Below are 22,761 nucleotides of genomic sequence, written 5' to 3'. Positions count from 1 at the left end.
AAACTTAACAGGCCCCTCATTCGTAATGGTGCACACCAACATCAGCACCACTGCCTCCAGTGATACTGAAGAAATTTTAGGACTTTGGAGCCTACTGACTGAAAACAATTTCTGCATTACTACAAGGAGGGTGGACAGCCAATGGCTCTGGAAGCAATGTACACCTAGCAAATGTGATGTGGACCAAGGGATTCAGTTTTGATGCTCCAACTTCTGTGTAGACAGAAACCTGTGCAGCCAGGGTGGCCTCATCGCAGCAGAATGAGGACCTATCCTCTAAGGAAGTAAACCTGATTGAATTATTCAGGAGGGCAACATGGTAACAAGTAATGGGAAAGAATCACCAAATAAGCATTAGTTTAGCACAAGATCATGCTGGAAGGCAAATTTAATCAAGACATCAAAGACATGACAGGAAGAATGTCTTTAGTTTCCTATACATCAGCTCTTGATGCTGGGCAATAAATAAGATTTGGGATTTCTCAAGTAGCTCAGCCTGTTTAGCTTAATAAGGACGGAGTGATAATTAGATCATAGGCTCTAAATACCTATTTACACAGGAACAGAAATCTGTTAAGCGAGGGCTCTTCCATCTACCAAACAAAAAGACCAATTGACTAGCTGAAGCTATAAACTCAAACTAAAAATGACAAGTGAAATCTGAAGTGTGAGGATAGATAACCACTATCAAGCTGTACTAATGTTGGATTTCCCATTTCTGGTTGTTAGAAAGCTGTAGCAATGGTTATGGTGGATTTCCTACTTCTGACAATCTTAAAATCAAAAAAAGCAAAAGCTGTGTTTGGTTTGTTTTGGGTTGGGGTTTTGATTTTTTTTTTTTTTTTTTTTTTTTTTGAGTGAGTTTTCCCCCAACAGACATGGTTCTAACAAGATTTTTGGGAAGGCAAATTGTATTGTAGAGATGCTTACCCTACATAATCAAAACTCCATGCAGTTTATAATCCGCAAATCCCTCTCTTGTGCAAAAGCATCTGCTCAGGGTGCTTTGCAGGGTCTTTCACAGGTTAAAAGGGTAGATTTTTGTGGGAACTGCTTGTCAAAATATTGGCAGCCACTTACTGAGGCATCCTCATTAAATACAGCTCCCTTTGAAATCACAAGTGTGTGCGAGAAAGACACAGAACTATGCAGACCATCACTGGTAAAATTACAATGTTCTGTAGAGGTTTTTCTCAAGTATATCTAAACAGAAAGAAACTTAAATCATTCAAAAGACAAACGGGAAGGTCTGTGGTTGAAATTAACTGTCACATCATCGAATCTATAGATGTAAACCTAGTAGCTTAACCTAGGTTAAATTCCCACCTGTCACAAATAGACAGGTGGGCTAAAACAGATCATAATGTAAGGAGAGAATAGATGAAATTGGACAAAGGGCAAAGGGAGGGCTAAAATCTTGGCAACTGGTGTTTTAGAAAAAGAAGAAAAGTTTCAGCAGAGCCTGGCCAGTAGCTTGTTCCAGTCCCAGAATAAGTAAATGCATCCCTAGCCTCCTGCAGTGGCTAATGCGAATGATGCAGTCACATGGTAAGGTGGACTGATAGCACTGCCCAGTCATGCAAAGTGTGAATGTGTCTGGGATCTGCCTTAATTTGTGAAAAATCAGGGCAAAGATCCAATAAAAAGGAGTTTTCTGCCCCTGTTCTCCCTCCCCATCTAAGGCACGTAGAAACACATTGCTAGAGTCTAGAGCCCAAGGGTTTGGGCAAACATGCATGAACATCACTGGCAGAAGATGTCCACATTTAAGAACAGACTACCCCGCAGGACTAACAACACATGGAGTGCACTCCTTGAGTTATTTCTACATCTTATTATTGCAGCTTTTCAGAAGAATACCAGAGTTTAGCCTCTTCTAACAAACATGTATAACCGCCTTCTTAATATGGATTTGGTCAAAAGCAATATGTTTTTGGGAAAGGGATTTCACATTTGAATTTTAGGGATACTGATTTGAAATCTCACATTGAAGTCACTTTCCATGGGATTTGCTTCCAGTCTTGAGGCACTACTGATTGTGCAGCAAGGTTCAAAACCAAATTAAATGCATTGATCTGCTCCCAGGAAAATTGTGTGCAGAAGTAGCTGTGTTTCTGAGTCTCCTAAATAATAAAACCAAACAAACAAACAAAAAACCCCAAACTCCCATTGCTTAATGAAAACTCTTCCTGACAGCATCTTTTTTCTTTGGAGAGAATTATTTTTAGCTGTGATTATGAAGAATACTAGTGGAACAGCTCTCGTGAGCCACAGCATTCAAGCAGCAGTGCTAAAAATATAGCCAGGATTTTGCTAGCTTGTTGGGATGGTAGCAAAGGTGATGTTGTGTCACCTAGGAAGATAAAAATCATGCACTTTTTACAAATCCCAACAAATATGTGATAGTAGTCAAACTTTGAGAAGGAACATTTCCACCCATTGTATCAAACTGAGGCTCATTTTCTACCCTAGTGCAGCCAGGTATATTTTGGGATATTTTCTTGCTGATCTTTTTTCTCCTATCATAGGAATATAAGAAACTAGTCAGCTTACAGCATTATACATCAGCAGCCAAGGAGAGAACAGGGAATAAGACATTTCTACAAGCTCCATTTGCAAAACTTATATAAATCAAAATCAAGCACTGTGGTACTTTTAAGCAGCCATGGCTCATGAACCCTGGGGCTTTAACTTGTCATTTAAACAGTGGGGTTACTGCCTGTGTAAGCGGTCATGTCTGAGCTCTGTGTAAATTGGGGGGAAAAAAAATGAAGTCAGACTCCCCTATTATTTCCCGTATTCTGTCTCAATGAGAAAGGCTATGATTCCCAGGGTGAGAGCCTGCTGAGCAATACTTCATGGTATTTGCTTTTCATTCAGCACAATTAATAGAATATTTGCAGCAATCCATGGTGGTGTGGGTGAGTTCCTTCCTGCTCACTGCCCAAAGCCTTGCAGGAGGCAGCAACCCTGTCTCTCAGAGCAAAGCATGGGTCCTGAGCCCTTAAAGCATACTGGTGTTAGGTTCAGAGCAATACTTCCCTAGGGATATAGAATCACAGAATAGTTTGGGTTGGAAAGGACCTTAAGATCATCTAGGTCCAACCCCGCTGCCATGGGCAGGGATACCTCACACTAGGCCATGTCACCCAAGGCTCTGTCCAACCTGGTCTTGAACACCACCAGGGATGGAGCATTTACAACTTCTTTGGGCAACCTGTTCCAATGCCTCAGGACTGTCACAGTGAAGAACTTCTTCTTTATATCTAATCTAAACTTCCCCTGTTTAAATTTGAAGCCATTAACCCTTGTCCTACCACTACAGTCCCCAATGAAGAGTCATTCTCCAGCATCCTTATAGGCCCCCTTCACATACTGGAAGGCTACTATGAGGTCTCCACGCAGCCTTCTCTTCTCCAGGCTGAATAGCCCCAATTTTCTCAGCCTGTCTTCATACAGGAGGTGCTCCAGCCCCCTTATCATCCTCGTGGCCCTCCTCTGGACTTGCTCCAACAGCTCCATGTCCTCCTTATGTTGATGACACCAGAACTGTACACAATACTCCAAGTGGGGTCTCACAAGAGCAGAGTAGAGGGGCAGGATCACCTCCTTCGACCTGCTGGTCATGTTCCTTTTGAGGCAGCCCAAGATACAGTTGGCTTTCTGGGCTGCAAGCGCACACTGAAGCTGGCTCATGTTCAGTTTCTCATCAACCAACACCCCCAAGTCCTTCTCTGCAGGGCTGCTCTGAATCTCTTCTCCACCCAACCTGTAGCGGTGCCTGGGATTGCCCCAACCTGGGTGTAGGGCCTTGCACTTTACATTGTTGAACTTCATGAGGCTGGCACTGGCCCATCTCTCAAGCGTGTCAAATATGGGAATCCCCACCCTGACTGCCACAACATTCCTACTGGAAGGAGCTCTGGTGGGAAGGGGGTCAGCTGGAGAGGGTTCCTACTGTGGGCAAGGGAGAGTCTTGTTTGGAGGCCTTGGTAGGAAAGCATTCCTTTGGGAGCTGAGCATACGTATAAAGAGAAAGAAAGGTCAATCAATGAACATATGTGGGGTAGCTGGAGAAGGGGGGTCCAAAGTGGACACAAAAGAAGGGGTGGATGGGGTGGGATGACATTAGCTGTGACATATAAAGAGAGAGGGGAAAGCGCACACTGCTTGTGTGTGCAGCCAGCCCAAGCCCTTGGCAGTTATCCCCCTTCTGTCCCAGCTCCTTTGGGCTGTACCCTCAGCTGGGGTAATGTAGTACACTCATGCAGAAGGCAATTAAACTTCCTTCTATACACCAGCAGGTACTCTCTTTTTCACTTTAGAAAGCACGCTCCCTAGGGCCTAAATTGAACTTTAATTTACAATTGAGCTGCACTATAGGGGCTCTGCTCTCAATTGGATTATCTGGGAATTACTGCAATGTAAATAATAATTTCATAATATTAACATAAGCCTGTTGTTGGATTGCAGAGTCACATATTACCATTAAACATTCCCAGTGTAAGGCTGCTTATGCATAGTCTTGTAGAGGGTTTAATTTGGAGGGCTAGACAGCTATGAAGGGGCTGCTCTGACATTTCCTCTGAGGATAATATGGGTTGCACTGTCTACAACCCAGTAGATCCATATGGAGGATTCTGCATTAAAATTGGCTATTATTCGAGGTTCCTCAGAGAATTTCCCTGCTTCTCTTTTTAAATATGGACACAAGAGAAAAGGGAAAGTGTATCTGAAAAGTTTAACTGTTGTCACTTGTGGGAGTACTTTTTCTTTCATTTTGCTACAGCTGGACACTGGTTTTCTCCTTTGTAAAGTACTTTTAAAATACACAGGCTAAAAAGGGCAGAGAGTGTATATTTTTATTAAGTGTTATTAGTTACTGCAGAGAGCTTATGATTTGGATAAATTTCCCACATGCAACCTCAACCTCACAGCAGTCAGTAATAATTCTCTGCTGACTTTGTGGGGCTGAGTGGAGGGAAAGCAATCCAGTGGCACAATATTATTGGTGTGTCCTCTTTTCCAGAGACACCATTTTAACAAAACCCGTGTTGAGCAAAAATCTAAGCAAACCTTAGCTTGGCTTTTGGTCTTTCACTTGAAGGTCACAAGTCTCAGTTTTGTTTAATCTACATGTGGACCTACTTCTAAAAACAGTGGACTCTTCCCACAAGCTCATCTGGTATCTATCACACTGCTGTGTTAAGAAGGAGGCTTTGTAAGCTATTGAAAGTGAAAACCACTCCTGACTTTGTTAACCTAATTTAAAAAAAAAAAAAAAAAAAAAAATTGCATCAAAAAATCCCCAAGAAGGTGGCACAAGCTCTAAAGATACACAAACCATGCCGCTCTGCTTCCCACTTACACATCCCTCACTCTCTTCCCACCTTATTTACAAGCCCCTCACACGCACTAGCCCTCACTCCCCTCAGACATATACGCCTTTGATGGAGTAAACAGTTAACTGTGGTTAGAAAATGGTCTTTCAAGGGGTCTTTCCACCCAGGAAGAGGGCAACTAGAGCAGGAGCTTACAGTCAACAGTGCGCAGGACACCGAGGAGCTTGACGAGGTACAAAGCAGACCAGAAGTCAGGTGGCATAATGCTGAAAGGTTGTGCATGCTGCGCGATGGGTGAACAAAAGGGGAGTCAGTGTGAGTCAGAAGCCAAAGCTAAAGCCACAAGGCTACGAAGGGGACTGTGTCAGGGGGAGGCTGAGGGGACAAGGCAGAGCCATAGCAGGAGCCAGGCCAGCGGTACAGGCACAAATGCAGTTGGGTGCCAGGCTGAGCAACAGCACACTGGGGCAGCTGCCACAACTGGCAACTGAGCAAGCAACCTTAAAGTAAAACTCCTGGGCCTCCCTCAGAAGCCACATTGTGCACTGATCACCAGGACAAGGCTTGGTAGAGGTTGGTGGCTTTATGTGAGAGAAGCCCACCAGCTTTGAGAGAAAGTTTGTTGTCTGTAGAGGGAAAGGGGGGAGAATGTTGGTAACAGCCCTCCAAGCCCAGCAGACCACCTGGAGAAGAGTCCATCAACACCACTAGCTATCCCAGATAGCACTATTTGGTATTTGGAGACCAATAAATTCTGCTGCTGCATACCGCCTGCTCTGAATATAGAGGTGGTCATATCACGTTTACCATCTTGTATCTCAGGAGAGCTTTGACAAGGGGAAGCAACCTTTCTCTGGGTATCACTGGATGATCCTTGCTCCACAAGCAAAGGAGGCAGAACCCAGCTGCACACTTATCTTGACCTTCCCTGCAGCACCCGAGCAGGAGTGCTTCTCCTCAGAACATGTAGCTTAAATCACTAAGAAGCTTGCAAACAGGAATTTTGGCAACACCAATCTAGTCCTCTTGTAACAGCCCCTCAGGCAGGGCTGACAAAAGTGTCCGTGCAGGACCAAACCTGGAAGCTGATCTGACTGCAGAAAAAAGTTAAAAAGAAAAAGAAAGGCAAAATGGAGTAGGCATAAGTGGCCCAGGAGCAACAGAGTACATGCAAGTAATCACTTAAGCAGAGAGCACTGCTGCTATGGAGTCATTTGTTAAATATGCCCTGAATATAGGAGCCCAATCCTCAGAGATCAAGGAGGTAAAAGCCAGCCTAATACTGGCATTGGTCATTTGCTCCAAATAAGACAGGGCAATGAAGGTGTCTCTGAGCTGCAACAACCCCTGTACTCCTACAAGTCCCTTAGCTGCAAGAGGCAGGGAACAAGGGAGCCCTGTGCAGAAGCAGCTAGCAGAGCTCATCTGCCCACTCCACATGCAATGATAGCAAAGCTCTCTTTAACAAAGGCAAAGAAACAACAACATATCTCAGTGACTGAAAACACATGACAACTCAGCACATTAGCTGTCCTAATGCAAACCCTATACTATCCCTTAGGGAAAAAGAAAAGCAGCTGCACTCCTGCCTGTTTTCAAAGGCTATTTCCACCCAGGGTTTGTGCACAGAGGCAAGCAAGCAACAAGATGCTACAGAGCCTTCATCAGCATTATGTTGTGTCCAAGCTAGTAAGTCTAACTGGGAGACTGAGCTTGGCCTCAGGCTCGTTCTGCAGCTCAGAGCATAGGCAAACTCACCTTACATCAGTCAGCAAAAAAGCCCCATGAACACACACAGGCTTGAAAGCCCAACTTGCAGAGCCACTGCAATCACTGCTTAAAACTGAGGTAATCATCCTCAACCAGGTGAAAAAAATCAATGAATGAACCCACAAAAAGTCCCGCAAAAAGCCTGGGGACTTCTTAAAACATCTACTGGGAGGTGGTAGGGAAACCAAATGTGTGCAGAATGTCCACCACCAAGTGAGAGCTACTCCTCTGTGGAGGTGTGTAACACAAGTGAGTCTGATTTGAATGAAGCATAAATGGAAATGTGTATGTGAAAACACCAGAAAAAAAAATCAGCAAAACAAGGGCTAAAAGAGCAGCCTCTGCTAGTACTCAAGGACAAATTGACAGCAATGATACACTAATGAAGGTGTTTATGCCAAGACCAGAACGCCTGTGCTCAGACACAACCACAGCTGATAGGGTTTGTCAGTGGCAGATCCCACGGGAGGAAGGCAACAAAACTACAGGATATTGCATAGGCCATTCTTGTTGGTGGTACCTCTAAGATATCCTAATAGTGGAAGCACAGGCAAAGCACAGCGGATTTTTCTAATGTTCATGAAGGATGAAGTAAGCAAAATTCTGAGGCAAAAGGGTGATACCATAACTGTTGGCTCCTAATGGGTATAAAAGGCCTGTCCAAACCTAATTTGCCATCACTAATAAACAGGAACTGCAAGCCTGTGTCTCTTGTTCTCCACATTACACACATGTGGTCCTCAGCCAGACCACTTGAGCACACACATCTACCTCATCGTGCATGACTCTAACAGGGTATGAGCATAGAGGGTGAAATCTGGCCAAGAATGAGTGTGAATGAAATCGGTTTTGCTTAGTGTAAAATCCCTTACGTTTCCCTAAGACCTCACTTTGAGTTCTGCTGCACTGGTTTCCTACATGAAGGAAAGCATAAAGACAAATGAAAAGGTTCATAGCTCTTGAGACCCAATCTATTCACCAGCTAGTCCCCTCACTCATAGTTTTATACTCTCCTAAATGATTACACTTCTCAGCTGATTTTTGTATTGCCACTTATCTATATCTGTATCTATATCTATTTCTATATTCATATCTGGAGTATCTGAAGCAACAGATCTAAAAGTTGGCAGCTTTCCAAGTCCATCTCTTCAATCTCCCAGGTCTTCTCTTCCTTCTGCTGCTTTACTGGAAGGGGCGGGCTGTGTCCCATGATCCTGATTCTCCCTCCCTAATCTCAGCTGTAGACCACTGTATTGGGGAACTGCCACACAGCAACGAGGTAGATGATCATTTTCTCCTAGGCATTTTGCATTTCTGCCTTCATCTGATGACAGCAGCAAAAACAGAGCTACAAGAAGCCAGATTTCCATCAAGTTAACTTAAGCAGGCTGTGACCGACCAAACCCCTCTGAAATCTTCTTTTAATTGTCTTTCAAAACAGGTACTTCCTGCAGAGTCCCTTTTATGTTCAGTGCCTCCTCCGTTTTGACCCGAACCTTCCTAATGCTTAATGTAATTTCCAATATCCCATGATAGTTACATACAAGACACAAACCCCATTTCTTGGGTTATTGGTCATTTTTCTCCACTTGAGGTACAGAGTAATCCTAGATTCAATGGCTTTTCCCTATTCTTTTGGAAGTTGAGATTCAGGGTAATTAGAGAGCAACTACCATCTTGTTGGGCATCTTCCCATCTTTTAATGTGAGGCATGAAAGGGCTTTTACCATGAGGCAGTTAGAGACATGGCACAACTGGAGCAGGAAAAAGGCATTTTTCAGAGCTCACTTACTGAGACAAATTGGGAGATCTCCCCATGTAAGACCTGCTGTGCTGTGCCCAGCTGCTCAACAGAGTGACCCAGAGATACCCAGGATCTCCAGGGCTTTTCCCCTTTCCCCTCCTGCCTTAGGGTGATCCAGGATTAACCACCTCTCTCCTCTTGTTGAGAGAACTACACTGTCTCCCCATTCCTCCTGTCCTTTTGAAGAGCTCCATGACCATCTTGAGACCCTGCACAGTTTCCTGCTCTCTTACCTGTAAACTAAGCTAAGGGTTTTTCTTGCTGCCCAGTGGAGTACAATATCAAGAAGCTGAGCCAAAGTTGAAGCAGAAAATCACCCACGTTAATCCTTATTTGTATGCCTGCTGGGGGATTTTAAGCTTGATATCTCTGCTGCAGCTTCTTGTAGGAGCAGGGGAAAAGCCTCCCAGTTTGAACCCACCTTTTTCACAGACGTGCTTTGTGACTGTGTATATTTGAACCTATCAGTGCTCCCCTTTACCTACTGGTAAGAAGAGACAAACAATATGCATGCTACTTGGTTTGCAACCAGCATGGGCTTGCAGAAATGTGAGCAGTCTGGTTAAGGAAAAGGCTGCGTAAGTGCAAACTTATGGTTCACAGTAGTCAGCAAGAAGAATTGTTTTATGGTTTTACTTGCCAGGGGATCTGTAGAAACAAGTTCTGGCTTTGAAAATTGCTGTCTGTGCTCAGTAAAAGTGGAGTATTTCTGTCAGAATAATGACAGGCCTTCCAGAAAGAATGGCAATTTTCACATTTCATCTTAAATATTTATGTATGCATGATAGTGCATCACCTCAGAAGAAAATGTTAATACATATTATTAAATAGAAGTACAGCCAGGGCTCAGCTTGGCCAAGGTAAGCTTCACAAGCTGAAGGCAGTTCTATCTACTCATCTGAACTTGTGTAAATTATGGAATAGTTCAGCTATGCGATAGTGTTACTGAGTTCTCATTAGCCATATTACCAGCCTAGACCACACAGTCATCTGTGGTAGCTATTGTACTTCTGGCTAAACAGAGATCTTTTTCCCTCCCGTATTATTCATGTTATATGGAAGGAAAAAAAATAACTCTGTACTTCTCCAATGATTTTCAGAAGGTGAGAACTCCTCTGAACTACAAAAGACAGAATCATCTTTTCAGCACTCGCATTTCTGGAATAATAGGATGGATATATTATTTCTTGCAACTGCTTTACACCATGTGGTAGCAAACCCACGCAAGAGGAAGTTGCTTATTCAACATATCAGAGACATGATGTAGGCTTGCTGGTACAACGAGAGACATGTCTTCTGTGTGTGAGGGGTTGTTGTTTCATTTTTTTAAGTGCTGAGTAACATTTGGATGCTAAATGGGAGAGGTCTGGACAGAGTGTTTTCTGCAGCTGAGTTGTTGATAGCTTTGCTGTCGTAGGAATCACAGCTGGTCCACAGCAAATATATACAGCAGAGGGTAAGGGACTTTGAAGAACTGGAACATGAATGTGCTACAAAGAACAACAGGCTATCCCACATAACTTGCAACCCAAATAATTTTTTCTCATTGGACACTTATAGCAGTGTTGCTCAGTATTTTTTAATTAACAGACTTCTTCCCTCCTTGGGAAGAAAAGAAAAAAACAGCAAGCACCTGCACAGGATGACTACAAAGACTTTCATTTCCAGCAAAACCAAAATGCATCTATTTCTCTTTCCCCCACTTTTTTTCCACTTACTGGAATGCATTGGGGCGTGCATGGTTTATTTTACTTAAACTCAACCCTTACCACCCTGACATGTTTTAAGACCAACCAGTGGGCTGGTCTGAAACCACTGTTTATACCATTTGGCTGTTTCACAGGTTGGATATTAAGACATCAGAATATTGCTCAGGAAGAATCTCTGCAAGACGTCTCACACTTCTGTGAAGAAAACGAATACTTGGCTGCCCCAGCTCTCATCAACATCACTGGAAACTTTCCCTTAGACCAGCTGGGTTTCATTTGTGATCAGTTGAACTGGCACCTCAGTCTTCTCTTACCAGAGGAAAATCATTATTCTTTGTATAAGTATTTCTCCATAGATAAGTGTGTTTTCAGGTGAGAAAAATTGAGAGAACCATTATATAATCTCAGAGTATTTTCTCCATTAAAGGTAATTTTGTCATCTTTAAAATTCATCAGGAATTAATTGAAGCCTAGAAAATGAGTATCTGTCATGGGGCAGGGGGACTAATCTTAACATTTAGATTTAAAAAAAAACCAAACCAAACACAAAACCACAACAAAGCAGAGGCAAATCTTATACGGTGTTGCTGCCTATTATGGAAAACCAGAGCTATTTCTGCAAGCCTCAAGATCCTGCTGAGCGGCATAGTGCTGAGAAACAGAGACACCAGACAGGAGCTTTCAGATCAGCAGGATCGGCCACTCTGCTGTCCTATATATTCAGGTGGGCGAAACACAAGGACTGCTTTCCTCCCTCTGGAAAGGAAAAAAACTGTGTTAGCACATTTGCCAACATGTGAACGAAAACCATAGAGCTCCACACTGTAAGTGTTCTTATGGATTGATGATGGCCTCTGTGGTGTGCACCCTGTTCTGACAGCTATTTATTCTTCAGAGCTGTCTCAAAACTGATGAAAAGAAGTCAAAGGTGAAACAATGGTAAAATTTTTCTGCAAAGTTTTAAGACTCTTGCACAAAGGATTTCTGAAGCACAATGCCCTCAAAACCAATAGCTATTGGAAGAAATCCTTCTAGCCTTCTAAAATCACTTCTATGAGAAAAAGGAAGAAAGACAGATTTAAAATATCCCTGAATGGAAATTCTGCCACCCCTCAGCTAAGAGTCCAAGAGCAAAACCATGTGAATGAGATGCTAATGGAACTTAGGTGCCCAAATGTGGGAGTCACCTGTGACTGCAGGACTTACCTTCCATAGTCCTATCTTGCCTTTGCCCACTTGCAAGGCACAGCACTTCTCTCTTTTCTGGGTGTACTGGCATCACAGAGTTCTGTCCTGGGTAGATTTGTTGGTATTCTTAGGATGGACACCTAGGAATTACTAGGAATGAGGAAAGCATCCCTGTTCCCCTTTCAACCCAGCCGATTGCCTCCTCCCAGCTGGCCACTGGCTGCCCTGGCAACTCGCAGCTCCAAAGCTACAGTTTTCCATCTAATACAGCATCATACTCTACAGCACTCCAGGTAGGTATTTCCCTTGGCTGGTGAAAACAGCCATCTTCTCAAGACAGCCATCAGGGTAGTGTGCTATCATGTAAATATGATGGAGTGTTTAGCTTTGCTATAATACTGTTATGTCTCTCATCATACTTATCATTACGACAAAACAAACCACCTCAAGTCTTGTGCACTCTAAGGTCAGCTCAACGGGTCCTTTCTTTTTGTTTTGCCTTTGCCCTGAGGCAGGACATTCAGAGTTTGCGTCATTTCTTCACCCACCTCAGACACCACTGTTCCCAACGTTCTGTGGAAATAAGCATGCTGAGCAACTTCTAATTTGCTTTCATCTGAGAAATTATAGTCTTCTGCTTCCATTCCCACTAGTCACCCTGCTTTTTCCTTATTTGTATTCCTCACTGGTTCTGCTGAGAACAAAAGGAAAATATCCATTTCATTTTGGTGACAAACTGGCTGTATTCATTTCCATCCTGCCCTCACCATGTGACAGTTCCACTTCTTCACTTTCCTGATGTCTGAAGTTTTTTACATTGTTTTTGCTGGGTTTTGGTTTTGGGGTTTTTTTTACTATTTAGAATCATAGAATCATAGAATAGTAAGGGTTGGAAAGGACCTTAAGATCATCTAGTTCCAACCCCCCTGCCATGGGCAGGAACACCTTGCCCTAAACCATGTGGTCCAAGGCTCTGTCCAACCTGGCCTTGAACACCGCCAGGGATGGAGCATTCACAACCTCCCTGGGCAACCCATTCCAGTGCTTCACCACCCTCACAGTAAAGAACTTCTTCCTTATATCTAATCTAAACTTCCCCTCTTTAAGTTTGAACCCATTACCCGTTGTCCTACCACTACAGTCCCTAAGGAAAAGTCCCTCCCCAGCATCCTTATAGACCCCCTTCAGATACTGGGGTCTATAAGGATTTCTCTTAATTCTCTTAATTTCTCTTAATTCTCTTAATTCTTCATTTCTCCTTTGCAACATCTATCCCAGCTTGATAGTTGGCAATTTTTAATTTCTTTCTGCACTTTATTAATCTCAAGCCATTAGTCTTGCTATAGGCTGTATGTTTACTCTTAATAACTATCCTGTTATCCTCTTCTCATGACCTTAGCTTTATCATAAACATCTCACCCTATTTACACAGAGCCAAACTCTGCATTGTCATGAAATCAAAGATGCAAAATCTTTCAAAACCCACTCTCAAATTAAGCTTTTAAGCACACCATAACAGCCAACTTCACCCTGGAAACACTGGGAGTCACAGACCTCTTAAGAGGCAGCACCGAAATGTAAGAATTCAGACCAAACTGGGTTAAAATGATATTGTGCAGTGTAGCTTGGGAACTGATTGCTTGTTTCTGACTGTTCTTTACTCGTCTCATCCTGCTGGCATGTTGCATGCCCAAGATTAGCCTCATTAGGAAGCATTAACACCAGTCAATGCCTGAAAATTTATGTTTGGACCTGGACATATCAAAGGAGTGATGCTTTCAGTACTGAATGGCTCAAGTCTGCCTTTCCTTGAGCTGAAGAATGTCTCACTCCCCACAGAGTCATGCTGAAATGAGTAGAGTACTGAATGAGCAAGGCACTTTTTAGAGTAAGAGAAAAAAGGACAGAGAGGGGATGGATGTCAGGGGCCTTTCTCTTCCAACACTGTTTGATCAGTCATACTCCAATACTGATGATACCCTCCCATCACCAATTTTCATATAGTTGAATAGTTATCCACATACCCTAATTCTATCACTCTCCTTGTAGGCACTTCTTTCTGACTGGCAATACAAGATTTCCTGCAGTAGACAACTCCTGAGCTAGCAATGCTTGTTGAATGTAAACAGCAAAAATGACACTGCAGTGGGCAGTGAAGACTCACTAGCTGAACCTTATTTTCCTCTCTTTTTTTCTCTCTCTGACCCTTTCTGTGAACTATCAATGAGAAGTGACACACAACACAGAGTCCTTTGAAGAGGAACAGACTTTGTAAACACAGGTCTCCCAGCATCAGCTGGAACGGATACTCTAAAATACTTAAAGCAATGTTTTTGTTGTGTATTTAATAAAGCAAAAGCATTAGGAATAAATGTTGTTATGAAGTTGATAAGCATCTTAGTCATCTGTTCAGCATCATTCCCTCTGCAGCATACGACCCCTCACCCATTTGCTTCTGCCCAGTTTTGAATTTATATACGTCCACACAGTCAGAGAAGCACAAAGTTTAGCTGCAGCTCAAAATTGTCAGTTCAAATCCAAAATTTTTCCTACAGATTCAGTGGCGGGAGGAAGAGCTCAACCCCTGAATTCAGGATACAGAACTGCATTTGGCTCTGGCCAAGGCATAAGAGGCACTTTGATTGTTGCTGTTCTTGTCCTCATTCGACTTGCAAGCCAGTCCAACCTCACTGTCATTCAGGATTCCTGATCAATCTGCATGTATGTCACAATATTATCTCCAAAGTCTCAGTACTTCACACAAAAATCCTAATTTAGGGATGTGGGAAATGACATACAGACAGATTAAGTGGCTGTATCTGCCACAGTTGCACTGTGTGGTCTTGAACAAGGCTGTGTCTCAACCTCTTATGTCTCTGTGAAGGGCCAGCAGCATCCAAGTGATGTGGCAGCTGCCGACTATGGACAGAGCAAGTAATTACTCCTTATTCACTTCCTCTGTGGTGTGTTTGATTTTACATACCCCTGTCACATCTTCTCTCACTAGCTGTCTCTATCCGACTGAACTGTCTCTGTCTTCTTCATTTCTACTCATCTAGCAATTGCTCCACAGCTCTCACCAGCTTTGCCACCCTTTTCTCTGTCTTTTTTGGTTCTTCCTACATCTTTCCTGTGATGACATGAGCAGGGCAACATGAACCTTTCAAGATAATAGCACCTCGTGGGTCTACAGAATGGCAAAGCATCCCACTTTATTCACTCTTTTCTTTCCTGATGTCTTTTAATTACCCATTTACCTTTTCAACAACTGCTGTGGGTTTAGCTGAAACTTTCTTGAACACCAAGATAGTTTTCCTCAGTGGTAATTCTTCAGGGCCTACCACTGTGCATGTAAAGTTACATGCACTAAAATTAAGTCTACTCCTCTGCACTTGATAACATTGACTGTCATCCGCTATTTTATTCTCAAGCTATTCAGAACCTCAAGATCTTTCTGTAACTCATCACAATCAGTTTTGATTTTGATTGCTTCAAGTCACTGCATGTCGTGGGCAAATTTTGTCACCTCATGAGTGTATTGAGCTGCGCTGTGGCCACACATCCCCATATGACCTTCAATGGTGACCCTGCCCTGTCGTACACATTGACAGATATTTCTGCTCTTAGCTTCTTGTCTTTAAACTAGTTACTAATCCGTAAGACAACCTTCACCTTTATGACAACTTGGTTTATTTAAGGAAGAGACTTCACCAGAAGCTTTGAGGAATCCAAGTACAGTGTGTCTACTGGATCAGATTCATCTATGTGCATGCTGATTCTTGCAAAAAAACCCTAACACATTTATGAGCCATGCTTTACAAGCTGTGCTGACTCTTCTCCATTATTTTATATTTCTCCATATGTCTACTAATTCTTTTCTTCCTAATGCTTCTCACAAATGTCCCTCGAATGAAAATCAGATTTTTGAGCATATAGTTCCTTGAGTTCTTCTAGGAACCTTTTCAGAAGTGGGCATCACATGTCTCACTTCCTCTAACCTTGAGGCTAATTTAAGCAAAACTAATTCAGGCAGTGGGTTATTCGCCACAGTTAATAGTTTGGCAATTTTGTATCAGAGCTGCTCTGAAACTCCTGCGTGAGTGCCATCTGGTCCTGTTGGTCTGTTGTTACGTTTCCTTGGTTTGTTTTAAAAAGGCTTTTCATGTCATTTCACTTTGAGACCTTTCATCAGAGACTTGCCCAATTAAAGTTTTCAGTATGGCAACTCTGCTGAGCTCCTACATTGGAGTGAACACCAGTGCAAATAATCTGTTTGGCTTTCCTGCTATTTCTTCGCCTTTTTTTTTACACTTTGATCATTTATCAGCTATATCGAGTTTCTGCCAGTGCCCTTCTGTTTCTGACATGTTTGAAAATTTTCTTATTATTAGTTACATGCCTTTAGTGTGCTGCTACCAAGAACCTTTTTATTACCTATTGTTATGGTTTTACACTTCCTTTCCCAGAATGTGTATTCTCCTCTATTTTTCTCATTTCTACCTTCCCCTCTATTCTGCAAGATATGCTTTTTCTTCCTTTACTTTGCTCTTTACCTATGCCAACTTGAAAGTCTTTTTTCAACACGTGATATATCCCTACTCCGAATTTTCAATACATCTTTAAATGTGTCCATGATATCTACAGGCACTTTACTTTTTTAACTGTGCTCTTAATTTCTAAGAATTTTTCTCGTCTGTACGTTTTTGACCTTTTTGAAGGTCTACACTGTGGTTGTTGCAGAGTTTTTTGTTCCTGTGGACTTGCTGAATTTGAGTGTGCTGTGGTCACTGTGCTAAAATGCTTGGGTGATACTTCCATCCACAGCAATTGTATTCTCATGGCTCAAGTCAAAACCAGGCTCTGTCTTTTCTCAGTTGTGTTCTCTGCCTAGCTGCTGCAACAGAGTTATTTATGGCATCTGCAAATATAATCCCTGCCTCATACTTTCTCATAACATTTACCCAGGCTACAGGACATCACCCAAACTTCCAATCTCCTTTGTTTTCTGCCATTTCATGCTTTCTCATTACCCTTCCCATTTCTCAGTCAAGGTCACCAGCCTGGGCAGGTGGCTGAGAGCATCCCTCTGTTCAATATTCTTCCCTTTTAGGCACAGTATTTCAAACCACAGGGATTCTCCATTACCTGTATGCCACAGATGACTTATTTACCTGGTTTGACTCCAAGCTCTTTTTAAACTCAGAGTAGGACAACATAATCTCCAATTCTTTTATCAGGCACAGCCTAAAACTATGCTATCTCATGGCTCAGCTTATTTTCTGAGTTTCTAGTATGTCCATTGCATCAATATCGTCATTTAAAACTCCACCCAATTTCATTTTAGCCTCTACCCATTTAAATTTCAGACTTCCAGCTTTTATAGAAGAGCTAGCACGTATCTGTTCTTGGCTTTGATGATCAAGGTTTGCTTTTTTTAATTCATGACTGCTCCTTGCTGTCTGCCTCATTAAATTAATCAGCTTCAGCTCTATCTTTTTTTGTTGCTATTGTTATTTTTTCCAAGTAGGGATTCAGTTGAGCACTGTATATGGTCAGGAAAGATCTTCAAATAAATTGAGAGGGCTACAGGATGTTTGTTCACTGATGTCTAAAATAAAGCTGGAGAGCACTCTGCCAGTTCCTGGCTCCTGCAGCGTGAGCTGTTACACTTTTGTGCTATTACTTATTAATTGGTAGCACAGAACTGGGCAAAATCAGTCACAAGAAGAAGCAAACCAAGCAGGATAGCTTTTAAAATGCTTGTGATGTACCCTCAAAATGGACTACTATGAAAACACCTAACAAAGTATAGATATATCCCTTATGTCTTGGCCCCAGCAGCAGAGCCTAAGAAAACCTGCAGCTGCATTACAGGCGCACAAATAGAGCCAGAGAGCTGATGGTCTGACAGGTCGTCATCCTGAACAGGAGTCACAGTGCTTGCTCTGTCAGAAAATCTCCTAGAAGTTGGGTCACCAAAAAATAAATGGGATTAAATGCCCAAGAAACCCCATTTAATGCTGAAAACGCGATCACATAGCACTTGCTATCCTGCCAGATCTCATTGCCCCAGGGTAAAAACACTTTATTTACCCTTACATGACAAAACCTACAGATTTTAACAGATTACTTTCACTCCAGCAGCAGGAACTAGTTATGTGCACCATCTGTCACATCTCTGCCTATGTGTCAGCCTGCTGCAAGCCATCGTTAATGCGTTAACATTATTCACCTTCCATGTAACAGCAGCAGCGATGACCCTACTGACCAGAAGCCCACTGTGATGGGGGCTGTCTAAACACAAAGTTATAATGCCAGCTTCCCCCAGCCTCCTGAAGTTTGACAACTGTAGAGAGTGCAGGATGTTTTATGAGTCAGTGTTTTTAAAGGGTCTAGCTTGCTAGCTAGCCTTGAGCGAATTCACTGTGGGATGCAAAAGGCCTGAGAAACTTATCAAGCGCTCAGGGTGGCTGGGGCACATGAGTGCTGCTGTAGTTTCTCTGTTCTGAAGGAGCAGCAGTAGCTTGCTCAGAGCTGGACTTGGTGTGATTACACTGCACCCAGCCGAGCATACATGCGCTCTTCAGCCAGGTAATGCTTGATGGTCATATAGAGAGGAAGTTATGAGAGAGGGTCAGCAAACACGACTGACCTTGGCAGACCAATGATCTACTTGTTATTAAGTTAATTTTTGGCAAAAGAGACATCACAGAATGGATTCATACATGTTTGCTGGGAACAATTCCTCATTGTGAGGAAAGGTATGGTGGAGGGAACGCATGAAAGGATGTGTTTTTATAAACCATTGAGATGAGGTAAAGTTTACCAGCAAGTATCATGACTCAAAAAAATCCATTAAAAACCTCAAAAGCTGTCAATAAGATGGTTTTCTACCAAGAGAGAAGCAAACACCTTTTTTTCCCCTCTAGTAATGAAGCAATTCCTCCTCCAGGCCCAGACATTTGTGTGAGCTCCACAGCTTGTACAATTACTGTTTTCTATAAAGTAAAAAAACACAGAGAAGGAAGAGGAAGGAAGGGGAATCATAGAATCATAGAATCATAGAATAGTAAGGGTTGGAAAGGACCTTAAGATCATCTAGTTCCAATCCCCCTGCCATGGGCAGGGACACCTTCCACTAAACCATGTGGTCCAAGGCTCTGTCCAACCTGGCCTTGAACACCGCCAGGGATGGAGCATTCACAACTTCCTTGGGCAACCCATTCCAGTGCTTCACCACCCTCACTGTAAAGAACTTCTTCCTTATATCCAATCTAAACTTCCCCTGTTGAAGTTTAAACCCATTACCCCTTGTCCTACCACTACAGTCCCCAGTGAAGATTCCCTCCCCAGCACCCTTGTAGGCCCCCTTCAGGTACTGGAAGGCTGCTATGAGGTCTCCACGCAGCCTTCTCTTCTCCAGGCTGAACAGCCTCAACTTTCTCAGCCTGTCTTCATACGGGAGGTGCTCCAGCCCCCTTATCATCCTCGTGGCCCTCCTCTGGACTTGCTCCAACAGCTCCATGTCCTTTCTATTATGAGGACACCAGAACTGTACACAATACTCCAAGTGAGGTCTGGCAAGAGCAGAGTAGAGGGGCAGGATCACCTCCTTTGACCTGCTGGTCACACTTCTTTTGATGCAGCCCAGGATACGGTTGGCTTTCTGGGCTGCAAGTGCACACTGAAGCCGGCTCATGTTAAGCTTCTCGTCAACCAACACCCCCAAGTCCTTCTCCGCAGGGCTGCTCTGAATCTCTTCTCCACCCAACCTGTAGCAGTGCCTGGGATTGCCCCGACCCAGGTGTAGGACCTTACACTTGGCTTGGTTAAACTTCATGAGGTTGGCATTGGCCCACCTCACAAGCGTGTCAAGGTCCCTCTGGATGGCATCCCTTCCCTCCAGCATATCAACCGAACCACACAGCTTGGTGTTGTTGGCAAACTTGCTGAGGGCGCACTCAATCCCACTGCCCATGTCGCCCACAAAGATTTGAACAGGACCGGTCCCACCACCGATCCCTGAGGGACACCACTCGTTACAGGTTTCCAACCGGACATCGAGCCATTTACCATAACTCTTTGCGTGCGGCCATCGAGCCAGTTCTTTATCCACTGAGTGGTCCATCTATCAAATTGATGTCTCTCCAATTTAGAGACCAGGATGTCGTGCGGGACAGTGTTGAACACTTTGCACAAGTCCAGGTAGATGACGTCAACTGCTCTGCCCCTGTCCATCAGTTCCATGGCTCCATCACAGAAGGCCACCAAATTGGTCAGGCAGGATTTCCCCTTAGTGAAGCCATGTTGGCTGTCACCAACTGCCTGGTTGTTTTTCATGTGCCTTAGCATGCTTTCCAGGAGAATCTGCTCTAACATTTTGCCAGGCACAGAGGTGAGACTGACTGGTCTGTAGTTCCCTGGGTCTTCCACCTTCCCCTTCTTGAAAATGGGGGTTATATTACCCTTTTTCCAGTCATCCAGAACTTCACCTGACTGCCAAGATTTTTCAAATATGATGGACAGTGGCTTAGCAACTTCATTCGCCAGCTCCTTCAAGACCCGTGGATGGATTTCATCAGGTCTCATGGACTTGTGCACGTTCAGGTTCTTAAGATGGTCTCGAACCTGATCCTCTCCTACAGTGGGCCTGAGGTCTTCATTCTCACCGTCCCTGCATCTGCCTTCCAAGACTTGGGTGGTGTGGTCAGAGCATTTGCTGGTGAAGACTGAGGCAAAGTAGTCATTAAGAACCTCAGCCTTCTCCAAATCCACGGTAGCCAGTTCTCCTGATAGCTTCCGGAGAGGGCCCACGTTGTCCCTAGTCTGTCTTTTATTTGCTACATACCTATAGAAGCCTTTCCTGTTATCTTTCACATCCCTTGCCAAACTTAATTCTAGCTGGGCCTTAGCTTTCCTAACCTGGTCCGCAGCTTCCCGGGCAATGCTCCTATATTCTTCCCAGGCCGCCCATCCTCGCTTCCACCTTCTATAAGCTTCTTTTTTCCCCTCTAAGTTTCCTCAGCAGCTCCTTATCCATCTATGGAGGTCTCCTGGCTCTCCTGCCGCACTTCCTTCTAGTCAGGACGCAACACTCCTGAGCACGTAGCAGGTGATCCTTGAACATCAACCAGCAGTCTTGGGCCCCCCTGCCCTCTAGGACTACATCCCATGGAACCTTGCTAAGCAAGTTCCTGAAGAGGCCAAAGTCTGTTCTCTTGAAGTCCAGGGCAGTGAGCTTGCTGCATGCTCTTCTCACTGTCCTGAGGATCTCGAACTCGACCATCTCATGATCACTACAGCCAAGGCTGCCCTGGAGCATCACATTTCCAACCAGTCCCTCCCTGTTGGTGAGCACAAGGTCAAGCATAGCGCCTCTCCTTGTCGGCTCCTCTATCACTTGCAAGAGGAAATTGTCTTCCACACAATCGAGGAACCTCCTGGACTGTTTGTGCCGGGCCGTACCATCCCTCCAACAGAGGATGGTTGAAGTCCCCCATGAGGACAAGGGCCTGTGAGCGTGAGGCTGCTCCTATCTGTCTGTAGAGTGCTTCATCCACAGAGTCCTCTTGATCAGGCAGTCTGTGACAGATCCCCACCACAATGTCCCCCATTGCTGTTCTCCCAGCAAATGCACTGACCACACCACCCAAGTCTTGGAAGGCAGATGCAGGGATGGTGAGAATGAAGACCTCAGGCCCACTGTAGGAGAGGATCAGGTTCGAGACCATCTTAAGAACCTGAACGTGCACAAGTCCATGAGACCTGATGAAATCCATCCACGGGTCTTGAAGGAGCTGGCGAATGAAGTTGCTAAGCCACTGTCCATCATATTTGAAAAATCTTGGCAGTCAGGTGAAGTTCCGGATGACTGGAAGAAGGGTAATATAACCCCCATTTTCAAGAAGGGGAAGGTGGAAGACCCAGGGAACTACAGACCAGTCAGTCTCACCTCTGTGCCTGGCAAAATGTTAGAGCAGATTCTCCTGGAAAGCATGCTAAGGCACATGAAAAACAACCAGGCAGTTGGTGACAGCCAACATGGCTTCACTAAGGGGAAATCCTGCCTGACCAATTTGGTGGCCTTCTGTGATGGAGCCATGGAACTGATGGACAGGGGCAGAGCAGTTGACGTCATCTACCTGGACTTGTGCAAAGTGTTCAACACTGTCCCGCACGACATCCTGGTCTCTAAATTGGAGAGACATCAATTTGATAGATGGACCACTCAGTGGATAAAGAACTGGCTCGATGGCCGCACGCAAAGAGTTATGGTAAATGGCTCGATGTCCGGTTGGAAACCTGTAACGAGTGGTGTGAGGGGGCACAGGCAGAAGCAGTCTAGATGGAGCCTCCGCCTTTCCTAGTTAGCAGCTGTCCGTGGTTTTCTGCAACTTTATGGTCTGCTCCAAGTGCCAACACATGGACTGGGCTTTTAAAGAAAAAATAAACCAAGAAAAAAATGTTTGAGCATATTGAAAAGAAGACATGTTATTAAAATACCACTGGAGGTCACAGAAAAGGCACTCTGAAGCTAGCCAGGCTGTCCCGTTGTAAAAGCTGCCAGGTTTTTGCAGCGCTGCCTCTGTGACTGTGACCAAGGCACCGCTGGCAAGCGGAGCTTCTGAAGCTCATTGTGGGCAACTTGGCAGGCACGGGTCGTTTCTGGCAGGTGATCAAAACTCTGGCAGTTGGCAGGCCTCTATCCACACTGTGGAAGTAGAGGATAGAAAAAGACGACTGTTTTCAGATCAACTGGAGACACGGGGCTCTGCTTGCAGATGAGCTGCCCAGTGGTGCAGGAGAGCTGCTTCCCCCAGGCGCTTGCCAGGGGACGCCGGCGGGAGCAGGCTGAGACATCCGCTCTTCATGGAGCCAGGACAAGGTTATCAAGGGTTATTACTAGACAAAAGCAAAACCTACATGGCTCTTCCAAAGTAGCTGATGT

The sequence above is a fragment of the Strigops habroptila genome, chromosome 2, assembly GCF_004027225.2.
Source record: "Strigops habroptila isolate Jane chromosome 2, bStrHab1.2.pri, whole genome shotgun sequence".
Classification (NCBI taxonomy): Eukaryota; Metazoa; Chordata; class Aves; order Psittaciformes; family Psittacidae; genus Strigops; species Strigops habroptila.
This window is presented reverse-complemented; position numbering follows the sequence as displayed.